Source organism: Bufo gargarizans, chromosome 3 (assembly GCF_014858855.1).
Source record: "Bufo gargarizans isolate SCDJY-AF-19 chromosome 3, ASM1485885v1, whole genome shotgun sequence".
Classification (NCBI taxonomy): Eukaryota; Metazoa; Chordata; class Amphibia; order Anura; family Bufonidae; genus Bufo; species Bufo gargarizans.
In genome coordinates, this window is record NC_058082.1 from 596,591,918 (window position 1) to 596,605,317 (window position 13,400).

A 13,400-nucleotide genomic window follows, 5' to 3' on the forward strand; every position below is an offset into this window, starting at 1 on the left:
CAATACGTGACTGCTGCAGCCAATCACTGGCTTTGACGTGTGCACCGCCGAGGCCAGCGATTGGCTGCAGCGGTCACGTGTTGTCGATGTGACATCACCACAAACAGAGCTCGGCTGGGAGAATTGGATCGGTCAGCCGGAGGGGTTGTCTGGTTTCCTTCTGAAATCGGCCAAGGATGGGGCTACATGGCGATCTTGGCCGCAACACTTCTGAGGCGACCAAGGACTGCGCCGTAGCAGTGCAGCCATTGAACTGAATGTGGTTGCAACTAGTATGGAGCGAACTTGTGTTTTAAGTTCTGCGTCCAAAGTTCGGGTTATCGAAGAATCCCGTTATGGATTCCGCTACCACGGACCATAACGGAATTCGGAATCCATAACGGGATTCTTCGATAACCCGAACTTTGGACGCAGAACTTAAAACACAAGTTCGCTCAACGCTAGTTGCAGCTGCAACACTGGATTTCAAAAAAAAATCCTGCAGTGTTGGATTTTTTTTTTTTTTTCATTTTTGGAGTCGCACTGCAACCTCATTCAGTTCAGAGGCTGCACCGCTACAGAGATCTAGCGTCGCGGCCAAGATCACCATGTAGCCCCCAGCCTAAGGAGCAAAAACGTGAAAAATCGCACCCAAATTTTTATCAAATTGCACACTGGTCCTGGTGAAAAGTCACGTGCGCCTTCATTATCCACAGGAGTTGTTGCTGCTCTAATCAATGACCGCGTGACATGGCGAACAAACCCATCCCGCCGCCTTTTCTCCTAGATCCCCTCCCTCCACCTCACATTAAATATGATAAGACGTACTGACGCAGGAAGTCCACGGCACCCAAATACCCAGCCGGCTCAGGCTCCCAGGGCCACTGAATATGACATAGACGTGGAATGTGGAAACCAGGCCGCAGCAGCTGTGTCAGCAGGACAGGGCGCAGAAAACAGGAACCCTCCTCGTCAGCCGGCCTGCGCTCTGGCCTCTCCTCGCCCTGTGGCCTCTCTGCTGAAGAAATGACAGGTTTTGTTGCTGAATGGCTCTGGAGGAAACTGGAAGAGGAGGAGCAGCAGAGAGGAGGGAGGCGAGCAGCCATTAACCCCTCACTGGCACTGCATTCAGTCATCTGCTGCAGAAAATGAGGCATTCTTACTTGTTTTTTAGTTGTTTTTTTTTATTTTAAGTGGGTTTTGTCTGTTATTGGTGGCAACGTTTCCTTAAGTATAAAAATAACAGCCGGTCGGGTGGTCTTAGCTTGATATTTTTCTACTTCTGTTGCTTATATAGCACCGACATATTCCGCAGCGCCGTACAGAGATTGCCATCATTTACCTCCGTCCCTGTCCCCAATGGGGCTCACAATCTAATCTCACTTGTACATTACAGAGCCGTATTTATTTTTCGGTTTGATTGCAAAACCATTGAGAATGTATTTCAAAGGGGGAGATTCATCATAACTGGAGTAAAGGAAAACTGGCTGAGTTGTCAATAGCGACCAATCAGATTCCACCTTTCATTTTTCACAGCTCCTTTGGAAAACAGAAGGATCAATCTGATTGGTTGCTATGGACAACTCAGCCAGTTTTCCTTCACACCAGTTTCATAAATCTCCCCCAATATGTCCTCAGACTGTACACACTGGGGGAGAGTTATCAAAACTTTCTGAAAGAACAACTGGCTTCGGCTACTTTCACATTAGCGTTTTCAATTCCGCTATTGAGATCCGTCATAGGATGTCAATAACGGAAGAAAACGCTTCAGTTTTGTCCCCATTCATTGTCAATGGGAACAAAACTGAACCAAACGCACCAAAATGCATTCTGTTCCGTTGCATCCCCATCGCGGACAGAAAAACGCTACGAGCAGCGTTTTTCTGTCCGCGATGTGGTGCGGAGCAAGAAGGATCCATCCAGACACACAATGTAAGTCAATGGGGACGGATCTGTTTACTCTGACACAGTAGAAAACGGATTCGCCCCCCCATTGACTTTCAAAGGTGCTCATGAAGGATCCATCATGGCTATGGAAGACATAATACAACTGGATCCGTTCATGACGGATGCATGCGGTTGTATTATTGTAACGGAAGTGTTTTTGCAGATCCATGACGCTAGTGTGAAAGTAGCCTTAGTTGCCCATAGCAACTAGAGATGAGTAAATTTCCGCTTATGAAATTCGTTCACACTTCGTTTGTTGGTAAAAAGTGAATTGCGTTGTGGATTCCGTTACCACAGACCATAACGCAATTCTATGACGGGATCCATCACAGAATGCCTTTAGAGGCATTCCGTTATAATAAAAGTCTATGGGCTGCAAAATGGATGCCTCCCGTTTCCGTTATGCAGGGGAGTCCTCTCCTGCATAACCGAAACGGGATGGATACCTTTTGCAGCCCATAGACTTTTATTATGACGGAATGAATAACGGAATGCCTCTAAGGGTACTTTCACACTTGCGGCAGTGTGATCCGGCGGGCAGTTCCGTCGTCGGAACTGCCCGCCAGATCCGCCGCTGACTGAAAGCATTTGTGAGGCGGATCTGGATGCGGATCCGTCTCACAAATGCATTGCAAGGACGGATCCGTCTCCCCGCTTGTCATGCGGACCGACGGATCCGTCTTGTAAATTTTTTTTACATTTTTACCGATCTGCGCATGTGCATGCCGGAACAACGTATCCGACATTCCGAATGCCGGATCCGGCGCTAATACATTCCTATGGGGAAAAAATCCGGATCCGGCGTTCAGGCAAGTCTTCAGTTTTTTTTGCCGGAGAGAAAACCGTAGCATGCTGCGGTTTTCTCTTTTGCCTGATCAGTCAAAACGACTGAACTGAAGACATCCTGATGCATCCTGAACAGATTACTCTCTATTCAGAATGCATGGGGATAAAACTGATCAGTTCTTTTCTGGTATAGAGCCACTAGGACGGAACTCTATGCCGGAAAAGAAAAACGCAAGTGTGAAAGTACCCTGATTGCATTCCGTCATAGAATTGCGTTGTGGTCCATGGTAATGGAATCCATAACGCAATTGAGTAAATACCACAACACGAACTGAAAACAAATTTTAAAATATGAAATTCGCTCATCCCTAATATCTACCTTTGGGTGAGTTCACATCACTGTTTATTTTTCCATTCTTCTGATCCGTGCGTGCTGGACTTTTTTTCCGTCTAAAATAACGGATCTCAAATGGATGCTCAGGATCATTTTTTTTCTTCATTTTCTATACTTCGGACGGATCAGAAGAATGGGAAGATAACGGTGATGTGCCCTCAGCCTTATATACTCCCTGTAGTTCCTCTTCTCCTGGTGACCCCCTTTATCGCCTCTTCTCCAGGAGTCCAGTTTAGTTCCACTTCCCCAGGTACTCCTGCTACAGGTAACCTCCCCAACTGTCCCAGTCAAGTGTTTACCTTAGTTTTTAGCTGGTAGTTTAAGGGTCCTAGAATCCTAAAGATAATCGCTATCAAGCGTTTATAGGAACGCTCATTAGCGATTATCTGGCGGTGTAAATGTACCGCCGATTACCTGATGAACGAGCGTAACACTTGTTCATTGGGTAATCCGATCGTTTGTGCGTACACAAAAATATTGTGCTGCGTAAACACGATCTGCTGCTGGCAAATAACGAGTCTTTAAAGGGTTTCTACCACTTCAGTTTGACCAAATTAGCTTTCAGACACTAGCGATCTGCTAGTGTCTGATCTCCATAACCATGCAATTCTTAGACCTTTGTGTGGAGCCGTTTCATTAAAAAACGAACTTTTATTCCTATGCAAATGAGCCTCTAGGTGCTATGGGGGCGTCTTTTCAGCACCTAGAGGCTCAGTCTACTCACACTGTATGCCCGCCCATCTCGTCTTGAATGCCTGCCTCCATCACAGCCATCGGACGAATTCTCGCGCCTGCGCCGTTCACTTCTGTCATCGGCGCAGGCGCTCGTGTGAAACAGCCCTTAGGACTCATGCACACGGCCCTAGCCGCGCTCCGGAAATGCGGAGAGCACATAGCGTGCTCTCCGCATCTATTCCGGCCCCATAGAGAATGAATGGGTCCGCACCCGTTCCGGATAATTCCGGAACGGATGCGGACCCATTCTACGGACGTCCGAATGGAGCCTTAGGCCGGGTTCACATCACCGTTTAAATAAAGAATAATAATCGATTCTGTATTTTAAGCCTCCGTTATGCACATTTTTCACCCGATTTAGTAATTTCTGCCTGTGATCTTATTTTAGATGGAAAAAAAGTCCTGCATGTCTCTCAAGTGCCCCTGCTCCGCATGCCCTCCCTCTAGCTTCCCTGTTGCAGGTATGCCCCCTTTCAGTGCTCTTGTTCCATGTCTACCTCTAGTGCCTCTGCTCCACATGCCCTCCCTCTGGTGCCCCGGCTCCAGGTATGCCCCCTTTTAGTGCCCTTGCTCCATGTCTACCTCTAGTGCCTCTGCTCTGCATGCCCTCCCTCTGGTGCCCCAGCTGCAGGTATGCCCCCTTTCAATGCTCTTGTTCCATGTCTACCTCTAGTGCCTCTGCTCCGCATGCCCTCCCTCTGGTGCCCCGGCTCCAGGTATGCCCCCTTTTAGTGCCCTTGCTCCATGTCTACCTCTAGTGCCTCTGCTCCGCATGCCCTCCCTCTGGTGCCCCGGCTCCAGGTATGCCCCCTTTTAGTGCCCTTGCTCCATGTCTACCTCTAGTGCCTCTGCTCCGCATGCCCTCCCTCTAGTGCCCCGGCTCCAGGTATGCCCCCTTTTAGTGCCCTTGCTCCATGTCTACCTCTAGTGCCTCTGCTCTGCATGCCCTCCCTCTGGTCCCCCAGCTGAAGGTATGCCCCCTTTCAGTGATCTTGTTCCATGTCTACCTCTAGTGCCCCTGCTCCACATGCCCTCCCTCTAGTGCCCCGGCTCCAGGTATGCCCCCTTTTAGTGCCCTTGTTCCATGTGTCCCTCTAGTGCCTCTGCTCCGCATGCCCTCCTTCTGGTGCCCCGGCTCCAGGTATGCCCCCTTTCAGTGCTCTTGTTCCATGTGTCCCTCTAGTGCTTGCTACAGATGTCTTCCCTCAAGTTCCCCAGCTCCAGGTATCGCACCTTTTAGGCCTCTTTCACAGGGGCGTCCCATATTTGCTCCGGATGCGTCGTGTGTGCGTTGCGGGAAAACCGCGCGAGTAGGCAGTTTTGACTGCGATTGCGTTCTGATCTTCAGTTTTTTCCACGCGAGTGCAATGCGTTTTGCACGCGCCTGTGAAAAAACTGAATGTGGTACCTAGACCCGAACCCGGACTTCTTCACTGAAGTTCGGGTTTGGGTTAGGTGTTCCATTCATTTTATTATTTTCCCTTATCACATGGTTATAAGGGAAAATAATAGCATTTTTAATACAGAATGTTTAGTAAAATGTCGGTTGAGGGTTTAAAAAATATAAAAAATTAACTCACCTTATCCAATTGATCCTGCAAAAGGACCCTTGATGATGTAATCGCGCTGACTACGTGGTGACGTCGGCGCAGGTCCTGCTGAATGAAGATAGAAATGCCCTGCTGGCGCCCTGGCAGCTCTCCAAGCACAGCACCGTAAATCATATAGTGGCTGTGTTTGGTATTGCAGCTCAGCCCCATTGACTTGAATGTCGCGGGCCTAGGAAGAGGCTGCGGTGCTCACGGCCTCTTTTACCAGAGTCCTGGGTGTCGAACCCCCACCGATTCAGAGGATAGGTCATCAATATAAATTCCTGGATAACCCTTTTAATTCACCAGGAGCAATTCTACCAGGCAGTATGGATGCTTTAGTACAGTGATCATGGGGACAGATGCTTGTTACATTTTATATTTAAACATATTTCTATCTCTCTTGGGTGGTTTGTGGTTATATATTTTAATAAAACAGTTGCAGGAGAAAGTTTTTATTTATTTTCATTTTATTACAACAGTAAAGCTGGATTTAGGCTACTTTCACATTAGCGTTTTCAATTCCGCTATTGAGATCCGTTATAGGATGTCAATAGCGGAAGAAAACCGCTATTGTCAATGGGAACCAAACTGAACGAAACAGTCACCAAAATGCACTCAGTTCAGTTTGGTTGCGCTCCCATCGCGGGCTGAATAACGCTGCAAGCAGCGTTTTTCTGTCCGCGATGTGGTGCGGAGCAAGATGGATCCATTCTGACACACAATGTAAGTCAATGGGGACGGATCCGTTTTCTTGACGCAATCTGGCTCCACATCTCAGGACAGAAAGCAAACTGCAGCGCGCTGCTCTACGGTGTGAGAACAGAATGCATTTTGGAGCGCTCCGTTCCATTCAGTTCCGTTTTGTCCTCATTGACAATGAATGGGGACAAAAGGGAAGCGTTTTTTTCCGGTATTGAGACCTTATGACAAATCTCAAGACTGGAAAATATTAACGCTAGCGTGAAAGAAGCCTTAGGCAAGTGACTTCATTGTTGCGCCGCCTGTGACCGGGTGCAGGAGTTTGTGATGACGTTATTACGACCTTCTGCCCCATTCTACTGCCTCATGAGCTTCAGGCCTTCTCGTGGGAGAAGCAGGTCTGACCTCCCTAATACTGCGGCAATTAGAATAAGAACACCACTAACCTCCCTTCAGCCCCTCCAACGTACAGTCCCAAGTAAAATACATCACTTCCCCTGCCTTCAGCCCCTCCAACATACAGTTCATGTAAAATACATCACTCAGCCCCTCCAGCATACAGTCCCATGTAAAATACATCACTCAGCCCCTCCAGCATACAGTCCCATGTAAAATACATCACTCAGCACCTCCAGCATACAGTCCCATTTAAATAACATTACTCCCCCTGCCTTTAGTCCCTCCAGCATACAGTCCCATGTAAAATACATAATTCCCTCTGCCTTCAGCATACAGTCCCAGGAAAATACCACCCCTCTAACCCCAGTCTCCAGTCCAGAGATCATTCCTCCCCCTGCAGCATCTGCTCCTCTCTCCCCGACAATCTAGTCAGTAGAAAGAATCGGTTGTGTCTAAAACTCCATGCACGGTACGGACCGGCCCACGTGACCTAGGGCTGTCACGTGACGTTGTAACGTCGAAGGTCCGTACGGTAGCTTAGACGCTACACCCTGTAAACTTCAGCAAATCCCGAGGCCCCTCCCCATGGGTGACGAGACTCCGCCTCTTCCTATGACATCATACATGCCAGGAGCCACTCCATTCTAGTCACTACCGTAGGCGCTGGGAGGTGCTGCGGGTGAGGGTCGCTGTGCCGCCTGTCCTCTGCCCACCACGGCTCATGCTGCACCGGGACGGCGCGCTCTCTGAATGAATCCGGGGGACAAACGCTAACGGCACGGACGCTATGAGGTGGGGTGACTGCAGGGTGACCCGAAACGGGTGTGCACTCATTCATCTTTTGGAGGGAGGGGGGACTGCTTGCTGCCTCCTTTATGTCGCCCGCAGACCGCGGTGATGGATGGGTTCAGGGGCACATCTGTAATAAGGGAGAGCACAGGGCAGACGGTAGAGGGCACGGTCCGCAGGGGGCGCTGGCGAGGCGGCAGACAGGATTTTACTGCAATATTATAATAATCAGGTTGCTATGGGTGATGACCTGTGGGTGTGATGTCATCGTGTGGCGCCTGATCCTCAGTTATAACGCTCAGAAAGGTGTCTGTTATCTCTGTTGCTCGCCAGGAGCTGCCAACTGTCGCTGTGTGCCAGCCTAGGTGCCAGCTGTGTGCCAGCCTAGGTGCCAGCTGTGTGCCAGCCTAGGGGGTTGCAGTAGTAAATGACTTGAATTCTGCCAATTTGCGCCATATTCGTGGACCGTATGGCTGTAGTTAATGTGACCACCCGACGCGATCCGGAGCGAGGGGTCGGGGAGATGTCGTCGTAGAGGAACGGTCGCCTCTCACGACATCTGCTTTAATATTTTTATTTCCTGGGATATAACAATTCTGCATTGTGCACCTGATGCGATTCCTCTCTTATCCCTCCTGGAAATATGTGAATAATTTGGCGTTGGTGGGGTGTCCCTATCTAATCCGCAATGGCTGTAACAGACTGTAAGGAAATACCCCCCCCAACTGGTAGCGCCCAGCGGGCAATAAATTCATGCCTTTCCAATGGGAATAGCAGAGGAACGGCACAATGATTTATAAGCTCCAGAACTGTTGTGAGGGGTGAGCGGTCGGATCTGGAGGGTGGCGGTCAGGCGTATCGGGCTGGTGCTATAGGACGGGTTTATAGATACCTTGTGTCCAGACTAGTCTCCTGTTCTGATTGTTTTGGTACAATGTATCAGTGCAGGATCAGCCTGGAGACTACATGGGAGAAGTGTAAAGCCTCCAATGTACGTATTTTGTGTTCGTCAAATTGCGGATCCGCAAAATACGGATACCCTCAGTGTTTAATCTGCAAAAAAAAAATAAAAAATGTGGATCCATTGACTTCAATAGGTCTGTGATCTGCTTTTTCCATGAACATAGGACATGTTCGATCTCAGGGATCAGCAACCTCCGGCTGTTCTGAAACTACAACTCCTAGCGTGCTCCATTCACTGCTATGGGACTTACAAAAACAAGCGCGCGAGTGTGCATACTGGGAGTTGTAGTTTCACAGCAGCTGGAGTGCCGGAGGTTGCTGACCCCGGTTCCATCTTTTTTGCAGAAGGGCCGTACAGATGTGGAAAGCTCGCAGACCATCCGTGTGTCTCCTCTGCACAATGCGGACAACGGACCCATTGGAGTCAATAGGTCAGCGGCGCCGCATCTGTATTTTGCGGACCCCAAAATGGACATGGTGGTGTGCATAAGGCCTGGGTGTAAACTAGTGACAGCAAGCGGAGATCTTGAAAATGTTGCAGAATCATGCAATCTATATTACAACGCGATGGAACTTTTTCACCGTGCTGCGATTAAAGGGGAGTCCTGACCATGACGTTTGTCGTCCCCATAAGGAAAAATAGGGGTCTTGAGTCCCGAAAGGATGGGGGGGGGGGGGGGAGAACAGAGGAGGTACTAGAGACGCTCGTCCTTCGTCCGAGTGCCAGCTCACCGGGAGTTTGGACTCCTCTCGTCTGTTATTGATGACCCATCCCCAGGATCAGCAACCGCCAGCTGTTTGTTTGGAAACTACAACTCCCAGCATGCTTAATTTATTTCTGTAGTAGTTAGAACAGCCGAGCATGTTTGCATGCTGGGAGTTGTAGTTTCACAGCAGCTGGAGTGCTGAAGTCTGCTGATCTGACTGAGGGCTCATGCACAAGAACGTATTTTCTTTCTGCTTCCGTTCCGGTTTTTTTGCCGACAGTATGCAGAACCATTCACTTCAATGGTTCCGCAAAAACAACGGAAGGTACTCCGTGTGCATTCCATTCCTGTTCCGCACAAAAGTAGTGCATGTCCTATTAGGGTCCATTCACATGTCCGTATTTGTTTTGCCGATCCGCAAAACACGGACACCGGCAATGTGCGTTCCTGCTTTTTGCGTATCGCATGTTGCCGGCACTCTCATAGAAAATACCTTTTGTCCGCAATTGCTGACAAGAATAGGACATGTTCTATTTTTTTGCGGAACGGAAGTGCGGATCTGCCAATGCGGACAGCACATTCCGGCCCTATTGAAAATGAATGGGTCCGCACTTGTTCTGCAAAATTGCGGAATGGATGCGGACTCGTTTTGCGGATGTGTGAATGGACTGTTATTGTCAGCAAGTCACGGTCCGAGGCCCCATTCAAGTCAGTGGGTCTGCAAAAAATACGGAATGCACATGGAACACATCCGTATTTTGCGTATCCGTACTGTAGAAATGCTACGCCCAGCCCATATTGCTCATGTGTTTGGTGATTAATAAGTTACTGTTTCCGTTCCGCAAAAGACGGATCGCATACGGATATGTTTTGTGGAATAACGCAACGGAAGAGGACTTAAATCAGAGAAAAAAACTCAGATACTGAACAACGAATCCGTGAAAAATCGACCGCAAAACAACGGTCGTGTGCATGAGCCCTTATCCTGTGCTATAAGTATCTATAGGCAGAATACCCACTTGTCAGCTGTTCCTCCTTTATTCCTCTTTTAAATGTCACCACTCCTCTTATTGCTGTGACCGCGGTCGGACTGTGTATGGGACACGTCCACAAGGGGAGCATTGACTCCGGAGGAATAAGGGAGAAACCCCACAATTCACTTCGACAGGAGCCGCCCACAAACTGACCCCAGGGCCCCATCTTTCATACAGTAATGTCTCTACCACACGGCTACGTTGGCGTCAGTATGAGGACCGTACAGACGGCGGGACCTATCCTACTTCTGGTCTGGGACACTTCTAGACGATCAATAGGAAATGGCATAAACGTCCGATAAGTGCGGGGCCAACTCTGGAATGGCGAGCGCTCCCCGCATGCGCGTCCACCCTCCATTCCCAGCAATCTTATATTTTCGGAAAACCCATAGAGGTGAATGGAGGGTGGACGCACATGCGAGGCTCCATTCCCAGAAGTGGGATCTGCACTCATCCATATGCCATTAATGTCCCAGGTGGGAATACCCTTTAGGACAGGTGATCAGTATCTGATTGCTGGGGTCCGACTCCTGGCGCCTCCGGCCTCCTCACGGCATACTAAGCACAGTGCCGTACCTTGTATAGTGGCCGTAGTTGGTATTGCAGCTCAGTCCCATTTAAATAGCCCGTGTGACCAAAGAATCTTTTTATTTTATTTTTTAAATAGTCTTTTGCATCCAAATCTGGCAGTTTTCAGCTTGATTGACATTGCAGTGTTCCCCAGCCTGATGGGATGTCTGACATCAGGCAGCGATATTTAAGGAGACGTTCACACGTAGCAGATGCTCTGCGGATTTTCCATCATGGTTCATAGGTGAAAAATAATCCGTAGAAGACAGGATAGGTTCAGACCTCGGTTTATCGGATCCAGCAGGCTGTTCTGGCAGAGAACAACCTGACCGAATTCACCGGATCTGGTGCATGCAATGGGTCCAGCCCAAAAACGGAATTTTGCCAGAAAGCTGTAAAATTCCCGCCGTACTCCATTGTAGTCAGCAGTGTCCAGCTTGGCCGCATCCCGTCAAATTGCCACGTGACGTGCCGGTCACAGCGGGTGCCCCCCTGATGCTGTGATCTCCAGATAGTATAATGGTATGTTATGGCATCCATTGAGGTTTTGGGCACCTTGATAATTTACGGATGTGGTGGCCTACCAGGCGCTCGAGCTAATGGAGGGGGGGGGGGTTGTCTTCTAATAAGGAGTGGGGTACAGATGTCTTAAAAGGTGGAGCAACGTCTATTGATTGGGTTTTATTACTCCCACGCTATGACTATCCCTTGTGTCCCTCTGGTGACCTGGGTGTGTAGCGGTGCTCGCCCGGGGTGTGATCACTCGCTCATTAGCTTCTGGTCACATTTTCCTACAGGGTAATAACCTGGTTACTCAGTCTTATCAGCAGCTCAGCCGCTACATCCATGGTATGAAGGGAGAATAATCTCCTGCTGAGATGCACGTTATATCACTGTGCCAGGATGCAGTACTGGGTGTTAGGGGTTGTCCATAAAAATGAAAAATCATATTTGCCACTTAAACGCTGTTAAAAATGATCCAGTAAAGAATTCTGACATTTACTTGCATAACATGGCGCCACCTGGTTGTTGCATCCTGCACGTCCACCTGCAGAGCTGAGTACTGGTGGACGTGCATGCTCAGTGACTCTCCCGACAGCCAAGTCTCTGCAGAGAGGCCCCCAGGGCATGCTTGAAGTTTGCCACCGATTTTAAGAGCCCTGCACAGTCGCAGGGGGGAGAGATCGTAGGTGTCTGGGACATGTCCGCGCATGTGGCCAGCTTAGAAGACCGGATTACACGTAAATCGCCGCGGATTTCTGTCCTGTCAGACTCAGATAATGACTTGCTGCATTTATGACGACTTGGCTTCCGAAATGGTCTGTAAACAGAAGCGATCTGCGCAGGAAAGAATTATGGCTGCCTATCTTATCAGTCACATGATACCATTCAGACCGCGGCACCCTGACTCAATTGTCAATACAGTGTCCGGAAATTGTGCTTAAAGGGACACTAACCTGAATTAAACTGGTCTGAAGTGCTGGACTATCTCTGTGGGTGTAGGCCGCTTGGATCTTCCTGTGCAGCAGGCGTTGGGGAGAGAAGGATCGGGCAGTTGGATGTCAACACCCCCAGTCCTTTTGTCTTGGGGGAGATGGGAGATGAAGCTCTTATTAGCAGCGGCCCGTGTATGGCAGGCTACCATAATCTGTCTGTTTCATACCCCCAATAGTCTGAGCCACTACTCCCATCTGAAGCTTTCAGGGCATATCCATAATATCAGAAGTGCCTGATGGGTGGGGGCCTCTCTTCTGGAACTCTTACCAGGAAAATGGGGGTCTCGTGACTTTGGTTGGCCCCCTTAGTGGGCACTTTGAAGGAGTTGTGGATATGGGACTGCGGAGACCCCCGACCGATCCTGAGGACGGGTTCTGTTCCCTTGTTCATACCCCTCCTCCACTCGTTCTATGTGCGACCATCGGAAATAGCTGATCTCTCCGCCAGTCCCATTAAAGACGAATGGAGCTGCCAGGGGCACGCTCGACCTGCCACTCCATCAGGACAGTTAAACTGGACCCAGCGTCCTGCTTACCCATTATCCCAGGGTGGACAGGTGGTAACTTAAAAAATCGGTACACCCTATGGGAAGAACCCACTGCTGCTTGCTTGGCCCATATGAATTGGAAAACTTTAAATCCTTCTCCCAGTTATTTAAAGGGGTCGTCCGACCCCCAAAGCAATTGGCTTCAAAAGTGTATAGCGTAAAGAAAAACCACAACCCTGATGCTTCCGGATCCCTGCAGACCAGAAGTGCCATGTCCTGTCCCCTGCGGACCAGAACTGTGATGACCCGTCCATGGTCACGTGCACCATTGCAGCACATGACAGCTCATTGGCTGTGAAGAGAGGCAGGGAATTTGGGACTGCAGCCCCTATACCTGTGAAGGCTGACCTCTAGTACTCCAGCTGTGGTAAAACTACAACTCCCAAGATGCCCACTTGCTTGGCTGTTCTCAGAACTCCACAGACATGAATGGAGCATGCTGGGAGTCGTAGTTTCACCACAGCTGGAGTGCCGGAGGTTAGTCGTCTCTGCCCTATTACTTTATTCTATATGTAAGTCAATTTTGGACCCATTAAGAGTAAAAATAACCCTGGGCGGTATAGATGACTGGTTGCGTCAGTCCAGCACTGTGGCCCCTAGGTTAGGGGACCCCCATCGGTGCGCTCAGGGGGAGGCGTTTAGGTGGATTGGTGGTGCTGGATGGTATCGCCGTGCGTCAGAGCCTTGTGTCCGTGTTGTGTAATCATTAGTTAATGCTGCCTGGAAGGAACGTCCCTCCATTGATGCATTAAATAAGGGGCA

General features: G+C 49.4%; 2 protein-coding genes across 6 annotated transcripts in view; one reads left to right on the forward strand and one right to left on the reverse strand.

Moving 5' to 3' along the window:
* Nucleotides 1-1,171, reverse strand: part of CRYZL1 (crystallin zeta like 1) — a 37,303-nt gene extending 36,132 nt beyond the window's left edge. Inside the window, exon 1 of one of the 2 annotated variants that reach the window (XR_006388178.1) lies at nt 808-1,171. The gene's annotated coding sequence lies outside the window, so the exon portion shown is untranslated. The remainder of the gene's footprint in view (nt 1-807) is intronic. The other variant, XM_044284449.1, reaches the window with a different exon arrangement.
* A 5,998-nt stretch (nt 1,172-7,169) lies between these two features.
* ITSN1 (intersectin 1) overlaps nt 7,170-13,400 on the forward strand; it is a 132,830-nt gene continuing 126,599 nt past the window's right edge. For all 4 annotated transcript variants that reach the window (XM_044284451.1, XM_044284452.1, XM_044284453.1 and 1 more), the window contains exon 1: nt 7,170-7,323. The gene's annotated coding sequence lies outside the window, so the exon portion shown is untranslated. The remainder of the gene's footprint in view (nt 7,324-13,400) is intronic.